General features: G+C 38.7%; 1 protein-coding gene across 3 annotated transcripts in view; it reads right to left on the bottom strand.

Annotated features, from left to right (window-relative positions):
• The window catches only part of GLCE (glucuronic acid epimerase), a 118,068-nt gene extending 100,628 nt beyond the window's left edge, over nucleotides 1-17,440 (bottom strand). Inside the window, exon 1 of one of the 3 annotated variants that reach the window (XM_082446639.1) lies at nucleotides 17,240-17,440. The gene's annotated coding sequence lies outside the window, so the exon portion shown is untranslated. The remainder of the gene's footprint in view (nucleotides 1-17,239) is intronic. The other 2 variants (XM_082446641.1, XM_082446640.1) reach the window with 2 other exon arrangements.
• Nucleotides 17,441-24,568: the final 7,128 nt, after the last annotated feature.

Here is a 24,568-nt window from a genome sequence, read left to right as displayed (position 1 = left end):
TTTACAAAAAAAGTTTGTAACAGCAGTATTCACCATACCCAAAAGGTGGAAATAACTCAAATATCCATCAATGAACAAACAGATAAACAACATGTGTTATATCCATACATGGAAGTATTGTTCAGCCATATAAAGGAATGACATGGTGATACGTGGTATAAAATGGATAAACCTCGAAAACAATGTGATAAGCGAAAGAAGACATAAAAGGACACATGTTGCATTATTCTATTATATGAAATATCCAGAATTGGCAAATCCATGGAGACAGAAAGTAGATTAATGGTTGACAGGGGCTGAGGGGATAGGGGGAATGGGGAATGATTGTTTAAAGGGTACAAAGCTTCTTTTTGAAGTTATAAAATGACTGGGACTAGATAATGGTGATGGCTGCACAACACTGTTAGTGTATTAACTTTCACTGATTTGTACATTTAAAATTATTACAATTATAAATTTTATGTTATGTGTATTTTACCACAATGATTTTTTGAAAGACCCAAAATTGCCACAGATATTAGAATTAAGATAGAAGGACACTAAAATCGTTGTTATAACCACATTCCATGTGTACAAAAAGTTTAGCAGAGACATGGAAGATATTTTTTAAATAGAAATTTTAGAAATGAAAAGTACAGTGATTAAGACAATAATACACTAGATGAGATTAGCACAGAATAGACAATACAGAAGAAAAGATTAGTGAACTTGAAGGCACAGGAACAGAAACTATCTAAAAGAAAGAAAGAGAAAAAAGGAATAAAAAAAAAAAAAAGAACATAGGTAAACCACTGAACTTCAAGTGGCCAAATATATGGGTAACTGGAGTCCCCAAAAGGGAGGAGGAAAATATATTTTAAATTTGCAGAAATAATGGCAAAACTTCTCAAACTTAATGAAAATTATAAAGCTAGCTGGGGTTTTATAGCATATATAAAAATAAAATTCATAATAACAATAGCATAAAGGCCAAGGGCCTTATAAACAAGCTCAACAAAACCCAACCACACACACACACAAATCAACAAAACTGCATCAACATACATCATAATCAAATTGCCCAAAACTACTAATAAAGAGAAAATCTTAAAAGTAGCTAGAGGAAAAAAGACATGTTACGTACAAAGGCATAAGAATACGGACAACACCAGATTCACAGAAACAATGTAAGTGAGAAGACACTGGAGCAACATCTTTAAAGTACTGAAAGAAAAAAAAAATCAACAGAGAATTCTATACCCAGAAAAATTATCTTTCAAAAATGAAGGCAAAAGTAAAGTAACCATACACCAATAACAATTAATTTTAAAAAAAGAGAAAAACAAACAAACAAAAATGAAGGCAAAATAAAGACATTTTCAGACATTCAAAAACGAAAAGAATTCATCACAAGCAGACCCACATTACCTAAAATGTTAAATGAAATCCTTCAGACAGAAGAAAAATCTTGATACAAATATGGATCTACATAAAGGAATGAAGAACACTAGATATGGTGATTTCAAAGATAAATATATATTAATATTTAAATCTCTTTAAAAATAACTGACCGCTTAAATAACAATGTACTGAGGGTTTATAACATATTTAAAAGTAAAATGTATCATAACAATAGCATAAAGACTAACAAAAGAGAAATGGAAGTATACTTTTCTAAGGTTCAATACTATATATGAAGTGGTATAATATTCTTTGAAAGCAGATAAAGATGTATACTATAAACATTTATGTACTATAAACCCTAAGCAAACACTAAAATAACCAAATAAGTAGTTATAGCTAATAAGGTAACTGATGTGATTAAACAGAATCGTAGAAAATACTCAACTAATACAAAAGAGAACAGGAAAAAGAGGAATGAAGGAACAAAGAACAAATAGGACAAATAAAAAACAAATAGCAAGATGACAGACTCAAACAATCACATCAATGATCATATTAAATGTAAATGGTCTATACACTCCATTTAAAAGATAGATATTATCAGACTGGATTAAAAGCATGACCCAACTAGAAGCTGCCTACAATAAACTCTTTAAATATAAAGACACAAGTACATTAAAAATAAAAGGATGGGAAAAGATATACCAGAAAAAAGCTGTAGTGGTTATATAAATGTAAGACAAATTCTTAGAGTAAAGACTATAACCAGGAATAAAGACAGTCATTTCATAATGATAGGTGAGTCATTTCACCATAAAAACATAATAATCCTAAATGTTTATGCCCCTAATAACAGAGCTTCAAAATACATGAAGCAAAAACTGATAGAACTGCATAAGAAAATAGACAAATCCACAATTATCCAATACTTCTCTCTCAAAAACATGTAACAAATAGGCAAAAAGACAAAAACTAGAAATGAAAGCATGGATATAGTAGATTTGACAACACTATCAATGAACTTTATCTGATTGACATTTCTAAAACACACTACTACCCAATAGCAGAAGAATACACATATTTCTCAAGAGTACACAGAGACCTTATGAAGAGAGATCATATTCTAAGAAATAAAACAAGGCTAAATAAATTAAAAAATGATTCAAGTCATACAAAGTATGTTCTCTGACCACAATGTAATCAAATTAGATATCAACAGCAAGAAGATTATAGGCAAATCCTCAAATATCTGGAAATTAAAGAATACCCTTCTAAATAATTCATGGGTTTAAAAAAAAGGGGGGTAAACTAAAAGGAATTATTAACTGAATGAAAAGAAAAGCAAAACACATCAGAATTTGTGGGATTGTGCTAAAAAGGTATTTAAGGAGAAATTGACAGCAATGAATGCTTGCTTCTACCTTTTAGAAACTAGAAAAATAATAGCAAAGTAAACCCAAAGTAAACAGAAGAAAGGAAATAATAAAGATCAGAGCTGAAATCAACAAAACAGAAAATAGAAATATAGAGAAAATCAATGAACTCGACAGCTGGTTCTTGAGAGGAGTAATAAAATTAGTAAGCCTCTAACCAGAATGATCAGGAAAAAGAGAAATACACAAATAACCAATATCAGGAATGAAAGAAGAGACATCATTACAGATTCTACAGATACTAAAAGGATAACAAACCATGATAAACAACTTTATGCCAATAAATCTGACAACTTAGATAAAACAGACAAATATTTGCAAACCACCTATATGACAAAGAACTCATATCTAGAATATATAAATAACTCTCAAAATTCAAGAGTAAAAAACCAAAGATTCAAGTAAAAATGAGCAGAAAACATGAAGAGACATTTCACCAAAATGGATATACAGATGGCAAATATGATAAGTTCAACATCATTAGTCATCAGGAAATGAAAATTAAAACCATAATGAGATACCACTACATATCTATTAGAACACCTAACATAAAAAACAGTGACAATACCAAATGCTAATAACGAAGACAGAAAAACTAGACCTCTAATACAATGCTGATAGGAACATAAATTGGTACACCACTCTGGAAAATGGTTTGATAGTTTCTTAAAATACACTTAACACTTTCCTAAATATATTTACCATACAACCCTGGAATTTACACTCCGAGACACTCATTCCAGAGAAATGAAAACTCATGTACACACAAAAACTTGTATACAAATGTTGATAGCAGCTGTATTTGTAATAGCCAAAAATGAAACTGCTCAACTCTCCGTCAGTGGGTGAAGATTAAACAAACTCTCATACATTTATACCATGGGATACTGTTCAGCAATAAAAAGGAACTATTGATACATGTAACAACTTGGATGGATTTCAAGGGAATTATGCAGAGTTTTTAAAAAGCCAGTCTCAAAGGTTACATACTGTATGATTCCATTTATATAATATCTGGAAATGACAAAGCAGTAATGGAGAACAGATTAATGGTTGCCAGAGGTTAGGGGATCTTTCTGGTGATGGAATAGTACTGTATCTCAATTGTGATGGTGATTACACAAATCTACACTTGATAAAACTGCAAAGAATTACACACACAAAGGAACACATGTAAAACTGGTGAAAAAGGAATAAGATCTGTGGATTGTACTAAAGTCAATTTCCTGGTTTTGATATTGTACTATAGTTATTTAAAATGTTACCACTGGGGCTTCCCTGGCGGCGCAGTGGTTAGGAATCCACCTGCCAATGCAGGGGACACGGGTTTGAGCCCTGGTCCGGGAAGATCCCACATGCCGCAGAGCAACTAAGCCCATGCACCACAACTACTGAGCCTGCGCTCTAGAGCCCACAAGCCACAACTACTGAAGCCCGCGTGCCTAGAGCCCGTGCTCCACAACAAGAGAGGTCACCGCAATGAGAAGCCTGTGCAGCGCAACAAAGAGTAGCCCCCACTCACCACAACTAGAGAGGGCCTGTGCGCAGCAACAAAGACCCAACACAGCTAAAAATAAATTAATAAAATAAATTAATTTTTTTAAAGTGTAAAAATAAATAAATAAATAAATAAACAAAATTATTATAACAAATATTTTCTTAGATACAGTCCACCATTCTAATTATTAAAAATAAAGTGGGCTGGGGAGGATCCTGATTCTGCCACATAACATACTAGCACTCCCTCACAATTTTGAGAATAACTTATGATAAACATCTTAAAAGGACATGGGGGAAGATAGCATCTTGAGGCTCACCACTAAGAATGGACTGCAGTTCAATTTTAACATCAGCCCATTCATTAATCAATTACAAATCCATCTGCCTATGCAATTATTAACTACATTTCTATATCTTTTCTACAAAGATATAATAAAAGGCTATCAAATGCTACCTGTATAACCTTTGGGGCCCCTTTCCTCATTTGTAAAACAGGACTAAATGAGGCAATCTATGTAAAGTGTTTAACCCAGTACCCAGCACAAAATGTAAAATCCAATAAATGTAGCTATAATTCTAGATATATTATGGCCAGAGCATCTCCTGATGTACCTACCAGTTTACATACCCTATAAGAAAAAAAGTGAGGCTAGTGTGGCATGACTTGTCCTCTGTGAACCCATGCTGGCTCCTAGCGATTACTGTCTTCTTTTTCGGGTACCAAAAATATATGTGTTCAATAATCTGACCGTTTGTTCAGGAATAACACCAAGCTCACCATTTTATTATTATTATCTGCAACCTTTACTTCTTTTCCAACATTGTGTATCAGCAGCTAAAACACTCTGTTACACATAATATGTGTTCAAAAAAAAAAAGTTTGCTGAATTCCCCTTTAAAAAAATCAGGATTAATTTCTTAGTTTTGATAAATTTGCCATGGTTATATAAGATGTTAACACTAGGGGAAGCTGGGTGAAAGGCATATGGGAATTCTTTGTACTTTGCAATTCTCCTATAAATATATAACTATTTCAAAATTAAATGTTTTTTTAAAGTCAAGAGGATCTTTTCCCACCTCTGGTAAATTCTTTCTTAAAACTACTCATATATTACCAACCACTATTAGGTGCAAATTCTTTAGCAGCCTTTACAGCCCTATAATTAATCTGGAATAGGAGACATGAATTCCAGCAAATAGGAACTCTCATAATACCCCTAACTTATCCTGGGCCACACAGAGTTAGTATTCAGTAAACAATAGTCATCCCCAAATTTTATCTTTGGAAACATGGGCTTAAAAAGAAAAATCTATCCCCAAAGCAAATATCTTTTCCCTAAAGCATTAAAGCTCTGTAGAATCCAATTAAAACCTCTGACTCTTACTGTTCAAATTACTTATTTAGCAGTGGCCTCCAAGTCAAGCTCAAAAAGATCTTTGATTGTATGAGACAAGTTACTACTATATTATTAGCATGAAAATCTTTTAAAAATATGTTTTAAAATATTTTATATCATGGCTGATTGGTTTTTGAATTAGGTAAACAAGAGTTTAGGGAAATGATGAATTTCATTTATAATTATTCAAGCTCAAACTTTCTCTGTTAAGCAACAAAGTCATGAAAATTCTGATACAACTGTACTTGCCAAAGAAATCCTAAAATACCTAAGAAGAAAGTATCTTGTTCCTAAATACCTCCAAATAGCTTTTGTACTTTAAAGAGTTTCTTTCAGGCATCAACTAATTTTCAAAAACTTGGCTTTCCTTTTTGGAATAGAACTACAGAATCGGTACTATAAACAGAAGTGCTATTGTCAAAGAATCGATCCAATAATAAAAAGAGCTAAGGCCACTTGTCTTATAGAAAATTACTGCCAAATGCTGCCAGACCCTGCTTTTCTTCCTTCTGGGCCAGTAGCCAGATACTAATCATTTTTAGACCCTTTCCAATTTTTAGTACACAGTTTAGTACACAATGCCACAACTGAACTAGACAGTATTTTAATGAATGTTCTCCATAATTCGTCTAATGTTTTGGCACACACACACATGATTTACAATATCTTTGGAAGTACATATAAGAAACTGGTAACAGTAGTTGCCTCTAGGGCAACTGTTTGGGTCTTTGAATTTTGTCAGTTTTTTTAATAACTATTCAAGAAATTAATTTATCTATTAAAAGAAAAAACTACAATAATAAAACATTAGTTCCAGTTAAAACATTTTACCTTATAACATAATGCATATGGTATTCTTTTAAAAATCTTTTCTTTTAATATGTAACTTTAAAAAAAATTTTTGCAATGCTCGTCAGTTATAATCAAAGAAATACAAATTAAAGTCAGATCATTTTTGCTTATTAAATTAGAAAAGGGCTCTTTTTTAAATTTTTTAATTAATTTTTTTGGTTGTGCCGCACAGCATGCAGGATCTTAGTTCCCCGACCAGGGATCAAACCCGTGCCCACTGCAGTGGAAGCGTGGAGGCTTAACCACTGGATAACCAGGGAATTCCCTAGAAAAGGTTTGTAAAACTAATACTGATATTGGCATGTAAAGGGGCATAACCTTTCTAGAAAGTAATGTGGCAATACCTAACTTTTTTAAGATCTTACCTTTTGACTCAACATTTTTATTCCTATCCTAAGAAAATAATCAAGTATGGAGAAATATTTATGCACAAAGATTTTCTTCAAGTGTTACCTGCAGAGGAAAAAAATATTCAGTAATTGGAAATGGTTAAATCATTACACATCCGTTCAACAGAATATTATGCTGCTATTAAAAATTCGGTTTTGAAACAATTTTGACAAAGTACGAAAATCTTTATGATATAAATTCATGGTGGGAGAATAAGCAGTATACAAATGAATAAATATATTCATGGAAGGAGGAAGAATGTGTACCATAATGTTAGCAATGCTTATATTTGAGCTGAGGCATTAGATCTTTGTCTTTAGTATTTCTCCACGTATTTAAAATGAGTTCCTAGAACTTATAAAATAAGGGGGAAAAACAAGCTACACACACATTCCTAAGTTTATAATATTGGAAAACTGATGTGATATTTAAACAGCTGAAATAAATTAAAGCCTTCTAATTAATAACATTTACAAAAGCTGGTGACAAACTAACTCAAATTATTATGTATCATTAAGATCATTCCTACTGTATAATAAGCACTACCAGCTAGCTTATTTTTTAATCAATACAATAAAAAAGAAGACTTTGAACTATCATATGGTACAACATGGACAAAAATTAAATCCCATCAAACAGGGTTAAAAATGTAATTATGGGGGCTTCCCTGGTGGCGCAGTGGTTGAGAACCTGCCTGCCAATGCAGGGGACGCGGGTTCGAGCCCTGGTCTGGGAAGATCCCACATGCCGCGGAGCAACTAGGCCCGTGAGCCACAACTACTGAGCCTGCGCGTCTGGAGCCTGTGCTCCGCAACAAGAGAGGCCGCGATAGTGAGAGGCCCGCGCACCACGATGAAGAGTGGCCCCCGCTTGCCGCAACTAGAGAAAAAAGCCCTCACACGGAAACGAAGACCCAACACAGCCAAAAATAAAAAATTTTTTAAAAATGTAATTATGAGTTAAATTGTAATAATACTTATTATATAATAAGCAATAATATCCCTGGAAGAAAAAAAAGATTAAACTAACATATAACATCTAAATTAATAAACATAACCAAACTTTTCCTTTAAATGAACTGAATCTGCCACTGGGAAAAACATTATTAATGAATGGGTAAACTATCATTGCTCAGACATTAATCGGTACAGTTTCAAATGTAGATGGAGTTTACCCCTAAAGATTATTTCCACCACTACTGCCCCCTCGAAAATCACAAATCTCACAAGGTCACTATTCTGCTTAGCACCCTTCAGTGGGTTACCACTGCCTTAAATCCAAATTCCTTACATTAGTTGTAAGATCCTCCATGATATGGTCCTTGCTTTCACTCCCCACTCCTTCCTCTCACTTGCTTCCTATGCTCTGGCCCAGTGGTTTGCAAAGTGTGATCCTTGAACCAGCGACATCTCTACCACCTGTGAACATGTTAGAACTCCAAACTCATAAGCCCCACTCCTACGAGGAGATTCATATTCACATTACAGCTTGAAAACCACTGCTCTAGCCCTCCTGAATTGCCTGCAGATTCCCAAATCTGCCCTGCTCTCTCTCTGCAAAGACAGCTCCCCACCTACAGTGCTTTTACCGGGCATCTCATCCACCTTGTTTCCTACTCATCTTTCAAGTCTTAGCTTAGAAATCACTTCAAAAGGGAACTGAAAACTTTTCCAGAATTAGAAAAATATTTCTCATGATTTCTTCTATCATTGTAGGGGTTCTCATTTGCATTCTTCACCAACTAAAGCCATTTCTAAGATTTCTTAAGACCATCAAAGAAAGCCTTTGCTTGACATATCCCAAAACATAACTTATGCATTGGTATAAATGATTTCAAACTGTACAGAATAGTAACAAATATATATAATGTACAGTAGAACCAAACTGTCAAAAAGAAATGACTTTTTTAAGTTGGGAAAATATAGAAAAAGAGCCAACCAGTTCTGAAATTCACACCTTAAAATGAATTAATTTGAATTTCCTCTTTTCTGGACATATTTCTCCCATCTTCTGGAGAAGGGGCACCAACTAATAAAGAACATGATTTTAGAAAAAGAGGCTAATCAAGAGGAAAGAGAAATGTGTATAGCCTGGATAAAATTAAGTGCTACATGTTTTAAGTCAGATATAAGAACAAAAGCACAGACCAGAAGCTGTTCTCCAATATTTTTAATAAGTTTGAGATAATCTCACAGTACACAATTAGTTAATAATTTATCTTCAATCATTTAATGATCATCTATCATGTGCTAAGGACCACATGGAATTAAGAATTATGTATATGTATCTATATATCTATATCTATATGAAGATGAGGTTAACTTCTAGTTTTTTAGCCAAGAAATGAATCTTTATGCCCACGAAAAGACAGGTACAAAATTGTTCTTAGCAGCTTTGTTCCTAAGAGCTAAAACCTGGAAATGGCCCAAATATCTATAAATAGTACAATAAAAAATATATACTCACACAATGGAATACTATACAGCAATGAAAAAGAATGAACTTCTGCTAACTTAAAAATTGATTTGATTCCATTTATTGGGTTGGCCAAAAAGTGCCTTCAGTTTTTAAGTAAAACTAAAAGACACATTTTACATTTTCACCAAGAACTTTATAGAACAACCTATTCATCCTTTTGTTCCACTACCTTCTGCCATTTTTCAGGCAACTTCATAATTCCATCTTCCCAAAACTTTCCAGCTTTTTGAGCAAAGAACTGTGCCAGGTGCCTTTTACAGTCTTCCAGGGAATTGAAATTTTTTCCATTAAGAGAATTTTGTAAAGACTGAAATAAATGGAAATCCGAAGGTGCAATGTCTGGTGAATACGGCGGATAAATCAGAACTTCCCAGCCAAGCTGTAACAGTTTTTGCCTGGTCATCAAAGAAACATGCAGTCTTGTATTATGCTGATGGAAGATTATGCCTTTTCTGTTGACTAATTCTGGACGCTTTTCATTGAGTGCTGCTTTCAGTTGGTCTAACTGGGAGCAGTACTTGTTGGAATTCATCGTTTGGTTTTCCGGAAGGAACTCATAATAGAGGACTCCCTTCCAATCCCACCAAATATACATCATCATCTTCTTTGGATAAAAACCGGCCTTTGGTGTGGTTGGTGGTGGTTCATTTCGCTTGTCTCACTATCTCTTCCATTCCACATTATTGTACAGTATCCACTTTTCATTGCCCATCGCAATTTGTTTTAAAAACGGAACGTTTTCATTAAGTAGAGAACCGTATGTGGAAATACAGTCAAGAAGGTTTTCTTTGCTTAACTTATGTGGATCCCAAACATCAAAGCGATGAACATAACCAAGCTGGTGCAGTGATTTTCAATACTTGATTTGGATATTTTGAGTATGTTAGCTATCTCCCGTGTGGTATAACGTTGATTGTTCTCAATTAATGTCTCGATTTGATCGCTATCAACTTCAACTGGTCTACCTGATCGTGGAGCATTGTCCAGTGAGAAATCTCCAGCACGAAACTTCACAAACCACTTCTGACATGTTCGATCAGTCACAGCACCTTCTCCATACACTGCACAAATCTTTTTTTGTGTGTTTCAGTTGTGTTTTTATCTTTCTTGAAATAATAAAGCATAATAGGCTGAAAATGTTGGCTTTTTTTTCTTCCATCTTCAGTATTAAAATGGTTACACAAAAATTCACCAGTCTTGATGTCTTTATTTAAAGGCATGCTGATATACAGCTGTCACATAAAATCTAACAAAATTGTTTCAAATGAAGTTAAAGACAGCTAAGTGCTACTAGAGCCATCTACGGAAAAAACTGAACGAAACTTTTGGCCAACCCAATATATGAAGTTTAAGAAAAAGCAAAGCTAATCTACTGTGATGGTGGTCAGAATAGTGGTTACCTTTGGGAAGTACTGACTAGCAGAGAGTAAGGAAGGATGCTGAGGTCCTAGAAGTGTTCTATATCTTGGTGTGGTTGGTGATCACATGCTTACATATGTAGAAATTCATTGAGCTGTTTATGATTTCTGCACTGTATACAATTTAAGTCCTAGAAACAAAATTTTTTTTAAATAGAAGAGAAAGTTCCTCGTCCTCCATGCCAGCCAGCAAGGAAGGAAGGAAGGAGAGAGGTTAGATCAAACAATCTTCAAGTTTCTGTTTTAAAGTTCGATTGTCTTATTCATTTAACAAAAATGTGAGTACCTACTTTGTAAAAGGTAAAATGTGAGCATCTACTTTGTATCCCCTGGGTGCTGGGGATATAGCACTGAATAAAATGGGTAAAAATCCCTGCTCTCATGGATCTTACATTATAGTAGGGTTAGAAAGATAATAAAAGCAGTGTGTTGGACTGCAGAAAAGCACTAAAAAAGAAACAAAGCAGGGAAGAGGGATAGGAAGAGTATGTATAGGAGGGATGCTGTAATTTTAAACAAGGTATCAGTAAAGGCCTTTCAGAAAGGGGTGATACTTTAATTCAGAACTGAAAGAAGGACGGGAGGGAGACATACAGATATCTGGAAGAACATGTTCCAGGCCTTCTAAGACAGCAAGGAGGCCACTGCGGCTAAAGGGAAGTGAACAAGGCTTAGATTTAAAAAAAAAATACACACACACGCACACACACACACACGGCCAGATATTCTTTTCCCCAGTCTTTCCTTCCAATTCCTCATTTAAAGACTAACTTAAATCAAACCTTTTCTACATAGAAACTTCTGCAGCCACTAGCCCAGTCCACATTTACCTTTATCTTCTGAGCTCCTGGAGCTGCATCACTCATGGCATCTTTATATACTGCCTTGCAATTAAATACTTACTGCCTCCCACTCCCAATAAACTGAGCCTCTTCAGGGCAGTGACTAGATTTTATGCTTTTTTGTATCCCTGTTAGTTAGTCCATGGTTGGCATGTAAATGGTTACTGGTCAGGCTGCTGCTAATAACTTTAGCAGGCAGAAGATTAGTAAACTGTGAATAGATTTTTAAAAAGAAAAAAGAGGAAGGAAAGAAACCAAGACTAGGGAGCTGCGTGAGTGAAGAGGCACTGAGGCGTCTCCATGTGTCATGATCCAGAGTCTGGATTTTCTCTGAGCCATGTCCTTAAGACTCTGAGATCCTCAACATCACTTTTCCAAAAGCCACTCTAGGCTTTTTTCCTGGGGGGAACATCAGGCACCTGGTTTCCTTTCAAATAATGGTTTTACAACACCAATGGTCATAACTAGCTTAATAACAACAACAAACCTTAACCAACTACAAAGCTGTATGATCTTGAGCAAGTCATGTAACTATTCTTGTGTATGTCAGTTCCCTCATATGCTAAATGTAGGAGTTGGATTAACTGGTCTCTAAAGTCCAATCAATCTCAAATCCTCTACTTTAGCTTTTTTTGAAAAAGCTGAATGGATAAACCTCACAATCTACTTCTTCAATTTATAAAATGAATAAAATATCTATTAATAATTTTAAATACACTAATAAGAACTCATATTCAGAAAGCAGTGTAGTATTTTGAAAAAGCATAGAATCTGGAGTAAGACAGACCTGGATCTACATAGCCTGCTTCTTAGTAGATAAATAACCCTGAGAAAGTTACTATATTTGCAGGATTTGTTTCGAGAATTAAAGGTAATGTATGTAAAGCAACTATTAAACCAATATAAAATCCCATACACACTGGCAACAATCATTTCCCATACAGAAAGCAGCCAAGGTAAAATATCTACCAAATCACTGATGTCTAAGATCTGAAATACTCAAACTAGTTCATAACTCTGCTAACAACTTTAGATACAGGGATTAGTGGTTGCCTCAAAATTCTGCATGACTTTTCTGCAAGTTTAACAGAGTAACCCCTAACTCCTACAGTGCTGATAGTCTCTTTTCTTAAACATGAGGATAAGAACTACAGATCTAATGTCAGTTTGTGGTCATAGGGGCAAGAGAATAAGATAATTTAGAAAGCCCAGCGTTTTAGAAAAATAGGACAAGACTGAGATTTGGGCTTAACTGAGACATTATGAAGATATTAATCTTGGCACTGAGAGTTCAAATCTGTAATGAGAGTCAACTGTATAAGCAATAGATATTCAATAAGTAATAAGACAAATATACATCGGCTTTTGAGTCCAGGAAGAGAGAGACATACATAATTACAGCATACTAACGAACGTAAGAGAATGAATGAACAAGATACAGAGAGTGAATAACCTAGTGGGGCTGGAAGAGCGAGGACCAGAGCACACAGAAGATTCAAAAAGCAGATAGCGCTTAAGTTGTATCTTGAAAAATCACTAGACTCTGTCAGTAAGACAGGAGAAGGAAAGGCATTCTAAGCAGCAGGGAGAATATATAAGAAGGCTCTGAGTCAGGAAAAAGTATGGCTCTTTCAGTAAACTGATGTTACTAGTACAGTTGGAGCTTGAGACGTATGGTGGGAGAAATGCAGGAGACGAGCCCGATGATGAAGGGCCTTGTAACCATAGAACTAAATACTGTAGGTAAGGGAGAAGTATGGGTTTTAAGAAAAAAGCACTGAACATACTTGCATTTTAGAAAAATCACATTGGCAGCAGTGTAAAGGATAGATTAAAGGGTGTCAACCACTAGAGACCTCATTCTACACACAGAGTTAAATAAGGACATTACATTATCATATAGATACTCTATTACAGAACCAGGGATCAGAAGCAAAAATAATAATGCTTTAACAGATAAAGCTAAATTGCCAAAAGGAAATCATTTACCTTCATGAATGTATATTCTTGAATTAAATATTTCCTATATATCTTAAAATAGAAGAGGCTCTACAATTAGGTATGATATATAAAAATTACATGGAACTAGTTGTACCCTGAGAACTAGCTACTCTTATGGCACCTATCCCTTTTTGTACATATAATACTGTAGATCTGCAACATAAAAACCTATGTAATAAAAACCTTGGAATTGGAGTTTATATTGATTACTGACAGGGACTTCTCTTTCTTTAATTTTATATATACGGAAACTGAGGCCCTGAGAGACTAAGGAATCATCCAAGGTCAGATGGTTAGCAGCACAGTTAAGACTGGAATTCACGTCTTATGATTTCCTTTTTAGAAACTGGCTTAGTACGTCACATTTATAATTTCAGAATTTTGAATGATAATCCAAAAGACACTGGTATTGTCATTTTTAGCAGTGTAATAATGAACTATAAAACTATTTTTGTTTCCTATGCCTCACAAGAAAAACAACTATTAGGTGTCCATATGTCTGACAAAAAGAAATCCCATCCTGAAATCTGTGCCACAATAAAAACACCTCCTGCCCCGCCACAAAAACACAACCTATTCTTCTCTAGGGAGTCTAAAAACTTCCTTTTTCAAACTCGGGAAACAAATTTGAAATAAGAAAGGCCTAAGATTAATTTATCTTTGTATAATTAAAGATCCAACATCTTTACCATGTTCTAAGATTTAACTTGGGCCTCAGTCTTTTACTTATTCTGTTGTGCTCCTCTCCCCACCCCATTCCTATAATTTTACATACTTGAAATACATTTTTCCTTCACTAGTACACACAGTAGAAGTGGCAACACTGACAAAATGCCTTATAAATATAGTACATTTCACAAATTTGCATAGTGACCAAAATTTTAATTTTTAGACTTCTCTAATTTACCCTTAAGTAATGTCTGCTCACCGAAATAAATTCAAATAGTATAAAAGCATATATTAATAATTAATAACTCTCTTCCATGCCTTTGCAACTCTCTCCTGAAGAATCCCCCGAACACTTAAAAGTCTGATATTTATCCTTACAGACTTTTTTTATGCTTATATTACAGAAGGTGCTAATCCTCAGAGTCAAAATATATTTAACACTCAAACTCTACTGATCATAATTTAATCTTTATTAATTCAGAAGGTATCGTTATCTTGCCTGGTTTCTGGTTAACATGACAGACATCAATTATATTATCATTCAGAGGTTATTTTTTTTTAAGTGAGCAAAACCCCAACTATCCTGTTTATTTCTTCCTTATCAGCATCTCAATTATTTTATGTATTTATTTTATTTACTTGTTGTCTTTCTCTCTCTCTTGATATAGGTTTCATGAGAGCTGGAATCATTGTGCCTCCATGCTGTGACACTTAGCAGACAATCAAATATTTTTTGACTGATCAGTATGTTTACTTAGAAATTATGAAAGCTGCTTTTTAAAAAGTTACTGACATCTGCTTAATTTTTCATTGGCTTTCAAAAATAATAAGGAAAAAAGATCTGCTTAGAGTTTTTTTGGCTGTGGTTCCAATCAAATGTCTGCTCAACTGATCAGTTTTGATAGTCAAAACTATCTTATAAAAGTCAATCAGGCATTTTGGTTTGATCAGGAATTTATAACCAAAACAAAAACCAAAAAAACTTAAGCTTTTCAGAGAGTTATGCATTGCTATGCAAAATTCCCTTGTTTTTTAAAATGATTACAAAAGTCAAGTATTAAGTAGATTATCACTAATGTTTCTGGTTCTAAGATCAAAAGAAATGTCATTTAAAAAAAAAAAAACTGTCACTAAGAAAAAGAATGAGGCAGGCAAAGTTCTCTGCTTCGGCACACTCAAATTTGTCTGTTTATCCCAAATTACAGATTACTGTGAGTACAGGTTCCACTGCCTGCCACATCAGACTTCATTTACAGGCCTCTATGATAAAGGAGCTATCTAACCAGGAGAACTGTCAAGCAAAGGAACAGACTTTCTGACTTAAACATAAAAAAACAAAAACAAAAAAACCCCCACATACACATATACACAGGTCATTTTATTTGAATTCCACCTACGTCTGGGCTAGTTACCAACGACTCTGCATAGGAGTCAAGACTAACTGTACCTTTACAATAAAACTGTTAAGCAGGATTCTCTAAAAGAGCTGTTAGCCATGCTTACAGGTCTCAAATGACGCTTCTGCAGAGCTCTAGCTTTGGAACTTCGAATTCCAATGCGTTATTTGGAAGCTGAACTTGAAGTTACCTCTCTCCACAAATGCTTTTCAAAGGGCAGAGAGAAGCCAGAACACACTTCCCAACACTGCTTGACTGCCTAACACTCGGGCAAGACTTCAGGACAGACCTAATAATGCAGGATCAGCAAAGCAGACCACCTAGGAAAGGAAGCCAAAACCTCACAGCCTTCCCTATCCTCAGCGGCTTCCACGCTGACGCGGAGGACACTCGCCTCCTTAAGAATCTACAGTCTACATGCCCACTTAAGGTGCTGCCTGCCACTCTCCCGCTCCCAGAGCAGGGAGACCAGCACGCCTCCACAGGGATCCCGGGACAGAGAGAAGAAAACTGCAGAACAAACCCACTATTTCTCCAACTAGGCAACAACACGGATCAATCCCTCAACTGAGCATTGAGTAAATCTCATCTAGAAAGACATTTGTTCCAGGATGCTGACCAGCCACAGACTGTGTACTAGGCTGGCTCGGGATGTCACCAGAGTCCCCTTCCCGCCCCGAGCCGACCCAGCGCCTGCAGAGCCGCGCCCTCCCTTCGAGATCTCCCGGGGACCCGCTAACTCGCCCAGTCGCCCCCGAAAAGACTGGAGGCCGTGCCAAGTTACCGCCCCCCTCTGGGCAAAGCAGAAACCCCAATAAAGACGCTGGTCTCCGCTGTAAACCCTTCCGCCCCCAGCAGCCCACCAAGGCGGTCCCGGCCCCTGCAGGACGCAGATACATCGCCCTCTCGCCCGGAGACCCCGATAAACAGACGGAACCCCAATACACTGCTTCTTTATCCCAGGAAGGCGAAACGAGACGCCCACTCTCGCTCAAAGGACCCCCAAGACCCCATGGATCTGCCCCTTCAGAGACCTAGGACCTTGCTAAACTGAATCCTCTGCCCCCAAAGAGCCTGAGACCGCGATAAAAGGACCCCTTGTCCCGGAACCGCGCTATATCACCTCAAGGAACCGAAGGATCCTGATAAATCTCCTTCGACCCCGAAGACCCGGGACCCAATACGCTGCCAGCCACCACCACCCCCCCAAGCCGGAAAAAACCCCGGACCCCCATTAAACCGCCTCCTCACCCCGAGGAGCCCTGGCACCCGCTACACCGCCCTTGGGCGCCCGCACCCGGATCCCACCCCGCCGCCTCCTCGACCCCCGCACTCACGAACCCCTCCAAGCCTCGCGCCCACCAGGCAGCGCCGCGCTGCCCGCGGAGCCGCCCCCGTCGGGAGCCCGCCTGCCCCGGCTGCTCCGTGTCCCCGCTCCCCGACCGCTCCTCAGCGAAGACGAGCTCCGGGCTTCCTCACCTGGGTAGCGTCGGAGGGCAAGAGGACCGGGGAGCCCTCAGGAAGAGAAGGAGGCGGCAGAGAAGGGGCTGCCCAGGCCTGCGTCTGCCGCAGCTCCAACCCCTCCGCGAGGAAGCGCTTCTGTGAGGAGAGCCCTCCCGCTCCGCGCGCAGCCTGGAGACGGAGCCACAGCCGTGCCCACCGCTCTTCCCGCGAGATTCTAGCCACAGCGAGGGGCGGGGCCACGGCGAGGGGCGGTGGCAGAGGATCGAGTGACAACCGCGAGAGCCTGTCTGCGGCGGGGCAGGAGGCGGGACTTGGAGCCTAATATTACCAATCGTAAAATAGGAAAGGTGATTCGCCTACCGCTTCTCTTTTCCGTCGCCCCTCATCAATAAACTAGGCAAAAGGAGCAGTGACGTTAAGTGGTCAGGGGCAGAGGGAAGGTATCTTGGATGGAGAGTTTTGGCTTGTGTCTGGTCCTGGTCAGCCTCCGTAGATATACCTGGTTAGGGAAGAAGGTGGTTTTCACACCGCCGTGGACTGGGGCGCTGTTACCCTCGGTTACCGCGCGGCCTGAAGTGCTCAAGAGGTTCGCCTCTTCCTGGTTGAAGGCGCACCCTCCTCGGGTTACCCAGGTCTAAACCTGTTTTATCCCCATCGGGGCCTGTCCTCCCTCTCCACCTCAAACAGGGCGCCATTGTTGAGATGCCAGTGTTTTCCCAACCCCTACTAGGGACGTCTGGTCTGACAAAGGACACCCTTCTGACTCGTGTTTATTTCTACTGAAAGCCTTCTAGAAGAGTAAAAAGTAAATCTCAGTCACCATTATAACAAGTTCCAAAATTAAATGAAAAGTTGTATCTCTGTGTACCCCAGTGTCTGGCACACGCAGGGCACTGAATAAATGTAAAAGGAATGACTGAAGAATGTGATATTTAAATACAGTCCTCTCTCAGTATCCTGGGGTATTGGTTCCAGGACCCCTGCAGATACTAAAATAGTGGATGCTCAATTCCCTTATGTAAAATGGCTGTAGTATTTGCATATAACCTACCTCCCATATCCTTTAAATCATCTCTGGATTATTTATAATACCTAATACAATGTAAATACTATGTAAATAGTTGCTGGTGCAACTTTTTAGAACTTTCTGGAACTTTTTTTCCTGAATACCATCATTGGTTGAATCCACAGATATGGTGGCCAACTATGTATGAAATCTGAACCCACTCCAGAAAATTCGGGCTTTCCTAGCCTTTCCTGTACAATGACAGCCAACTTTTTTCACCCTTAAGCCCAGTCTCTTCATTATTATGCCTATCCTATAGCCTTCATTCGTTCCTTGTCCCACAGCAAGAAGTGTCCTTTCTCCTCATCAAGGTTAATCCCTGCACCTGTGCACTGGATCACAGCCATTCCCAGATTTTGATGAATCAACTATCGTTTCCTTGTTATCAATTTTCCCCTCTAATCTAGCTCTTTTCTCCCACAAACACAGTCTCCTCCATGCTTTGAACAGAACAAAACAACTAACCTCCTCCACCCTTTCAAACTACTCTACCTCCTTTCTTCTCAGAATCAGTGCTTAAGAGACATGAAACTGTATTTGCTGTCTTTACTGTCTCATCTCTTATTTTCCCCACTGCAATGCTGCTTACACCCACACAATGGGCTGATCTCTCAGTGATCACAAAAGACCTCTTTCCTCCTTCTATTTTGGGGGATCTTTCCCAATGACCATATTGCAGCCTTTTGACAATGCCAGCCATCTCCTCCTTTGGTACCTGCCTAACTACTTTCTCCAGATTCTCTAGCTACTCTTCTGATTTTTTTTTTTTTTTAATCCTCTTTCCTCATTCGAAAACTGTTACATATTGGCATCTCCTTATCTTATAGCCATGCCTTGTGCGTAATAAGAAAAATGGTTTCCACACATGGTTCCACACTTTGAGTGTCAATAAGTTGCTCAGACAAAAGCTGTTAGAAGAATCCAGAGGGAGGAGACATGACTATGAGGCTGGGTCTTAAAACAGTAGTTGGCCCATACAAATGCAGAGCAGAAACAGAGGCTTTTCAGAGAAAAAAAATAGAGTGAACCTGAGCACAGAGGAAAGGATGTAGGCCGAGCCTGTCTATGGATTCACCAGATTGGTCTACAGAGGATTCCTGCAGAAGAGCAATAAAAGGTAAGTTTAGAGAAGAACCCATAGTAAAAGGCCTTAAAAACCAGGCCAAGTTGATTCAACTTGATTCTGTATCAAATGGGAAGCCAGAGCCAACCCTAGCATTTGTAGGGCCCACAAAAGGCTACACATAGAGTTCCACATATCAAATGTCTAAATATTCGTAAAAGTTATAAAACAAGCTAACAAACTGTGAAGTTAAAAAAGATATCCTTTTGCTTTGACAAATTTTCCTAACAACTTGGAAGGCCAGGTTCGAACTTAGGGTTCTGGGACTTTTCAGAGTTCCCTGCTTGGAACAGAGAGAGCTGGCCCACACACAGAGCAGTCTTCCCCCCTTTTCTTCCCACAGCCAGTTCACCCCCCACTCTATGGGTACCCCAGCCCACATGTCCAAGCTGCATTCCCACTTTTCCCTCTACAAAAACTATAATTTCTTAGCCACTCCACAAGTCCAGGAGTTTATATTTCAGGCTCTAGGGGGGAAGCCCACAAAGGCCCTGGAAGTGGGCTCATGGTCATTGGGGTAAAGAATTTTGGCTTCCAATACCTGGAGCGAGGTCTGAAGGGGTGAAGTCAGCTTCAGGTGGGCATATTCCTTTGGTTTGATGGATTCCCGTCCCACGTAGGAATGCAGCTGGAGAAGGGCCAGAGCAGAGCCCCTTAAAGGTAGGCCCCTCTCACCTGCATCTAAGGTGGTAGCAGGTAGGAGCAGAGCCGCTGAATGTCTTTAGTAGGGTAATGACATATATAGTAGATCTATAGCTTGAAATATAAATCTGTGTATTTTCTGTTTCCCACCTCCTCTCCTCTTGCACTGGTATCTTAATGGCAGGAATGTACTGGAAAGAAAACTCTATTCTTGAGTCCACTCTCTCCTTATGTGGCAACTCCTCTCCAATGCCCGGTTTCACAAATTATACTATTCTATGACTCCCTTATTAATCAGTGTATTAGAAACCTGAGTGTCTCTAAATGTGAGAAAACAGAAAAGCTATGAAGCACTCTTAGCCTGGACTGGAGCTTGGAACACTCACATTTGACTTCTAAATTAAAATGCTTTGGAAATAGAAGCTCCTGAAGAGGCCCAATGTGAAGAGTACACAGGCAGGAAGAGTACCAAAAAGGCAGTAAGCCACCACAGACGGGGGCACCCCTCTTACCATCTGTCTTTATGGCACGACGCTTCACTCTGCGGCCTGACAGTCATGCTCTGTCCTCGCAACCTCTCCATCTGGTACCAAGTACACCCTTCAGCACATTGTATGTTAAGAGCTGCCAAGGAGCCAGAACTACCATGGTTTCTGTTTTCAGGATCCAAGCCTAGAATTCTGCCCGTGGATCCTGTACATCTCTCAGTGGTGCTGCAGATGATTTCAGCAGGAGGCTCTGACGCTTCCTTAATCCCAGGACCGACATCTACACATAGCCACACTCTCACTCAGCATCTGTGGCTGGTCTTCGCCAACCAGCAGCAGAACAGAACCAGCTAACTTCTTATTCAGGTCTTACCATCTGCTGCCTGCGTCTAACCTGTTAGTCCAGGTAAGTACAATCCAACGCTTCTATCCCTGTTCCTTTCTAGCCCTTCCATCCTTACTGGTGTCCCCCTCTCTGAGCATGTGCTGGGGAAAGCTTCCTCCTGGCCGCTGCATATTCATGAGGGGCATAGAAAACAGTATCGTTGGAGAATCTGCAAGAAGAAATCTGGCTCTCTCAGACCCAACCTCCACTCCACCCTTTTCAAGTTTTGGAGGAGCACCTATTTGGTTAGGTTAGAAGGCTGAAATTCTGCATGAATTACCCCAAGATTGAGGGAACAGTATTCATCTGTCCATTTGCTGATCACACACTAAACCTCTGAGTTTGGTTTATTTTGAAGATACCCAGTTACAAAAGGGGGAAATCAAGAGGGTTGTAGTGGTTTATAAATATGTCCACAAAACTTTTGATACATCTCCCTTCAAGAGGTGGAGCTTAATTCTCTTCCCCTTGCGTATGGGATTGACCTAGTGAGTGATTCACTTCTAGCAAAGAGAATATGGCAGAAGTGACAGTGTATGACTTCTAAGACTAGGTCGTAAGAGGTATTGCAGCTTCCTCCTTAGTTTCTCTCTTTGATCACTTACTCTGGACAAAGCCAGCTGCCATGCCTTAAGGACGTTCAAGCAGAGGCCCACATGGCAAGAAACTTAGGCCTCCAGCTAACAGCTGTGTGAGTGAGCCATCTTGGAAACCTCAGTCCAGCTCCAGTTAAGCCTTCAGATGCCTACAGCCCCAGGCCAACACCTTGACATAACTTCATGAGCCGGGACCACCCAGCTAAGCCTCTCCCAAATTCCACACAGAAACTGTGTGAGATAATACCTGTCTGGTTTTTTTTTTCTTTTATTGAAGTATAGTTGATATACAATGTTGTGTTAGTTTAAGGTTACTCGTCTATTGTTTTAAGCCATTTCCTTTTGGCATCACTTGTTATGCAGCAATAGATAGCTAATACAAAAGTGTTGAGAGTAGTTTAGTCTACTCCTACTCCTGGGCAGATATCTAAAAACTCACATCAGGCACTAACATTACCTAAAGAGCAAGGAACAACAGATTTGTAGCTATAATGGCTACATCTAAAATTCAAGTGATGCTGCACCGAAAGAATGTAGAAGAAATCATTTCTTGGTGGGAACAAAGATTCCAAGGCCTTCAGACTATTAAGAGCATCAGAGCAAATTGGAGATTGCAACAATCGTGGAGCCATTTGGAGGCAGTTAATAGTAGGTCTTGAGCAGTAGGAAACTTTTCACCCTCAAAAGCTTAGAGTGCTTCAGAAACATACTACTGTCATCCAAGTTTATGGGAAAGTATATATTTCCATGAAAAGAAAGGTGGAAAAAACCTCAAACATCCTCTTATCCATCCATATTAACCAAGAATAAAAAGTTGAAGATTCCATCTATAGGGATCCTGTCAAGATGAAATTGACATCCTGACACCATTAGTGCCCATGTGAGAGCAGAGTATGTTTGACAGCAAGAATATTGAAATTCTTTCTTGCATATAAAACTATATTTCTGAAGTCTTAACATTGTGAATTAGGATTCAGTGGGAGAGCAATTTCCCTATTAAGTAAAAAATGAGGAAAAGACATAAAAAGGAGACCAGTTAACTGAGTTACATACATTGCCTGTCTAAATTCATCTTACATCTGTAAGAACCATCTAGATGGGCCATATATACAAAGAGTCAAATACTTTACAAGTTAACCAGAAAATAACTTAGAACTAAGAAGATATACTTGAGGTTCATTTGCAGGTCCATGATTCAAACGACCACAACACAGATGTGGGATCTTTCATTTCCTGCAGCAGTGAGGGCAAAAATTAAGTCTTTGAACAACAAGGCCCTAGAAAGACTCTGAATTCTATACCTTTCTCTCGATCCCTCACCATCAAATTTTTTTAATCAGCAAATACTTATTGAATAGCTACTAAGTGCAAGGCATTGTGATAATGCAGAGTATAAGCCACTGTTCCTGTCATTAAAAAAAAAAAATCATATGAACGAGATGAGACTCTAAAACATGCTGTGCCTTGCATGTAGTACTCAATTGCTAGCAGGTAAGTTGATGAAAAAGCATCCTGGGCAGTTACTCTTGGCTACCTAGGCAACAGCAAGAACACCACCCCTTCCGTTTTTCTAACAGAGCCCTGCTTTTGTTCTCAGCTCCAGGAATGAACCTCGTTTGAGCTAATCCAATCTCAGCTCTTCCATTCCCCTTTGCCAGATACTCGCTTTCCCTGCCTCCTCACCAGGTGATCCAAGTTTCCTGAATGGTCTCTAGGGAAGCTTTCCTTTTTGTAGGAAAGTCCTCTCTCCACCTGCTCCCTTCTTCTTTCTGCTTGGAATACTGGTGTTTGAGGCTGTGGTTACGGTCTAGTGACTATGGGGAAATAAGGCCATGATGTTAAGTGATAAATAAATAGTGTAGACAAAAAAAGAGCAACAGGAATTCAGAGCCAGGAGAGCCCAATTACATCTGGAGTGGTAGAATGGATATATGTTGTTTTTGCCTGCCTGGTGTCCATCCAGTTCCCCTTCTGGTAAAAGAATCTAAATTTTCCTTTGGGGAGCCACCCAACTCCCACTGTCCATTAAAGCAGTTTTGAGAGGTTTACTCCACCCATAGTTTCCAGGAGTGGACATATGACCCACACCTGGTTAATCAGAGCACCATAGCAATGGGTTCAGGATGGGCATGTGACCCATCCTTCTCTATGACTTTTGCTGGAAATTTAAAGAAAGAGAAGTTCACTTTTCCTGAGGTTGCTAAGCAGGCAGGATTTTAGCCTTGAGTGTATGGGGCTACCGCGTGAAACATATTGTCACCCACTCCCTGGTAAAACTAACTCAGAATGAAATCAGCAGATCAAAAGAATCAGCAGAATCAGAAGGGAGAGAAGGATTACTGATGATATTTTACCTAAAGTCGTATTTAAACTCTATCTCTGAACTTATCAATTACATGAACCAATAAATTCTGTTTTTTACCTAAACCAATTTGAGATTGGCCTCATCATTTACAGCTGAAAGGTTCTAACACAGGTGGCTAGGGACTGTTTTACAGAGAACATGGGATATAAGCTATACTCTTAGGTCGGATAGAAGTTTGGTAACAGAAGAGAAGGTGGCACTTCTGGGGGGAGTAAATAATATAAACAAAAGCTTACAGTCAGTGGATAAAAATATCTGGTGGAACAAACAATTTACCTTAGAGAGTAAGTAAATACAGAAATTTAGGTCAGAATCAGATTAAAGATGGACTTGAAGGTCAGGTGAAGTCTGAGTTTATTCAGTAGCCAACTCTTTTAAGCAGAAGAGTCACCTGGTCAAATCAGTGTTTGGGAAATGTTAATCCAGTAGGATCTCACAGGGTGGACTGAAATGGGGAAAGCTCAAGTGTGAGACAATGAGGGCAGAATCCAAGTACAGAGTCTGCCCAAGACAAGAGGACCTAAACAGTAGGTAACCACTCAGCAGGGCAGAGCTAATCACTTTTTCTGTTTTGTTTTTTTGGGTTTTTTTTGGCTGTGTTGGGTCTTAGTTGTGGCACGCGGGATCTTCATTGTGGTGCCAGGCTTCTCTCTAGTTGTGGCGTGCGGGTTTTCTCTCT

The sequence above is a fragment of the Balaenoptera physalus genome (assembly GCF_965194825.1).
Source record: "Balaenoptera physalus genome assembly, chromosome: 2".
Taxonomy (NCBI): domain Eukaryota; kingdom Metazoa; phylum Chordata; class Mammalia; order Artiodactyla; family Balaenopteridae; genus Balaenoptera; species Balaenoptera physalus.
Note: the sequence above shows the minus strand (reverse complement) of the source record. Positions and strands in the feature narration are given on the sequence as shown.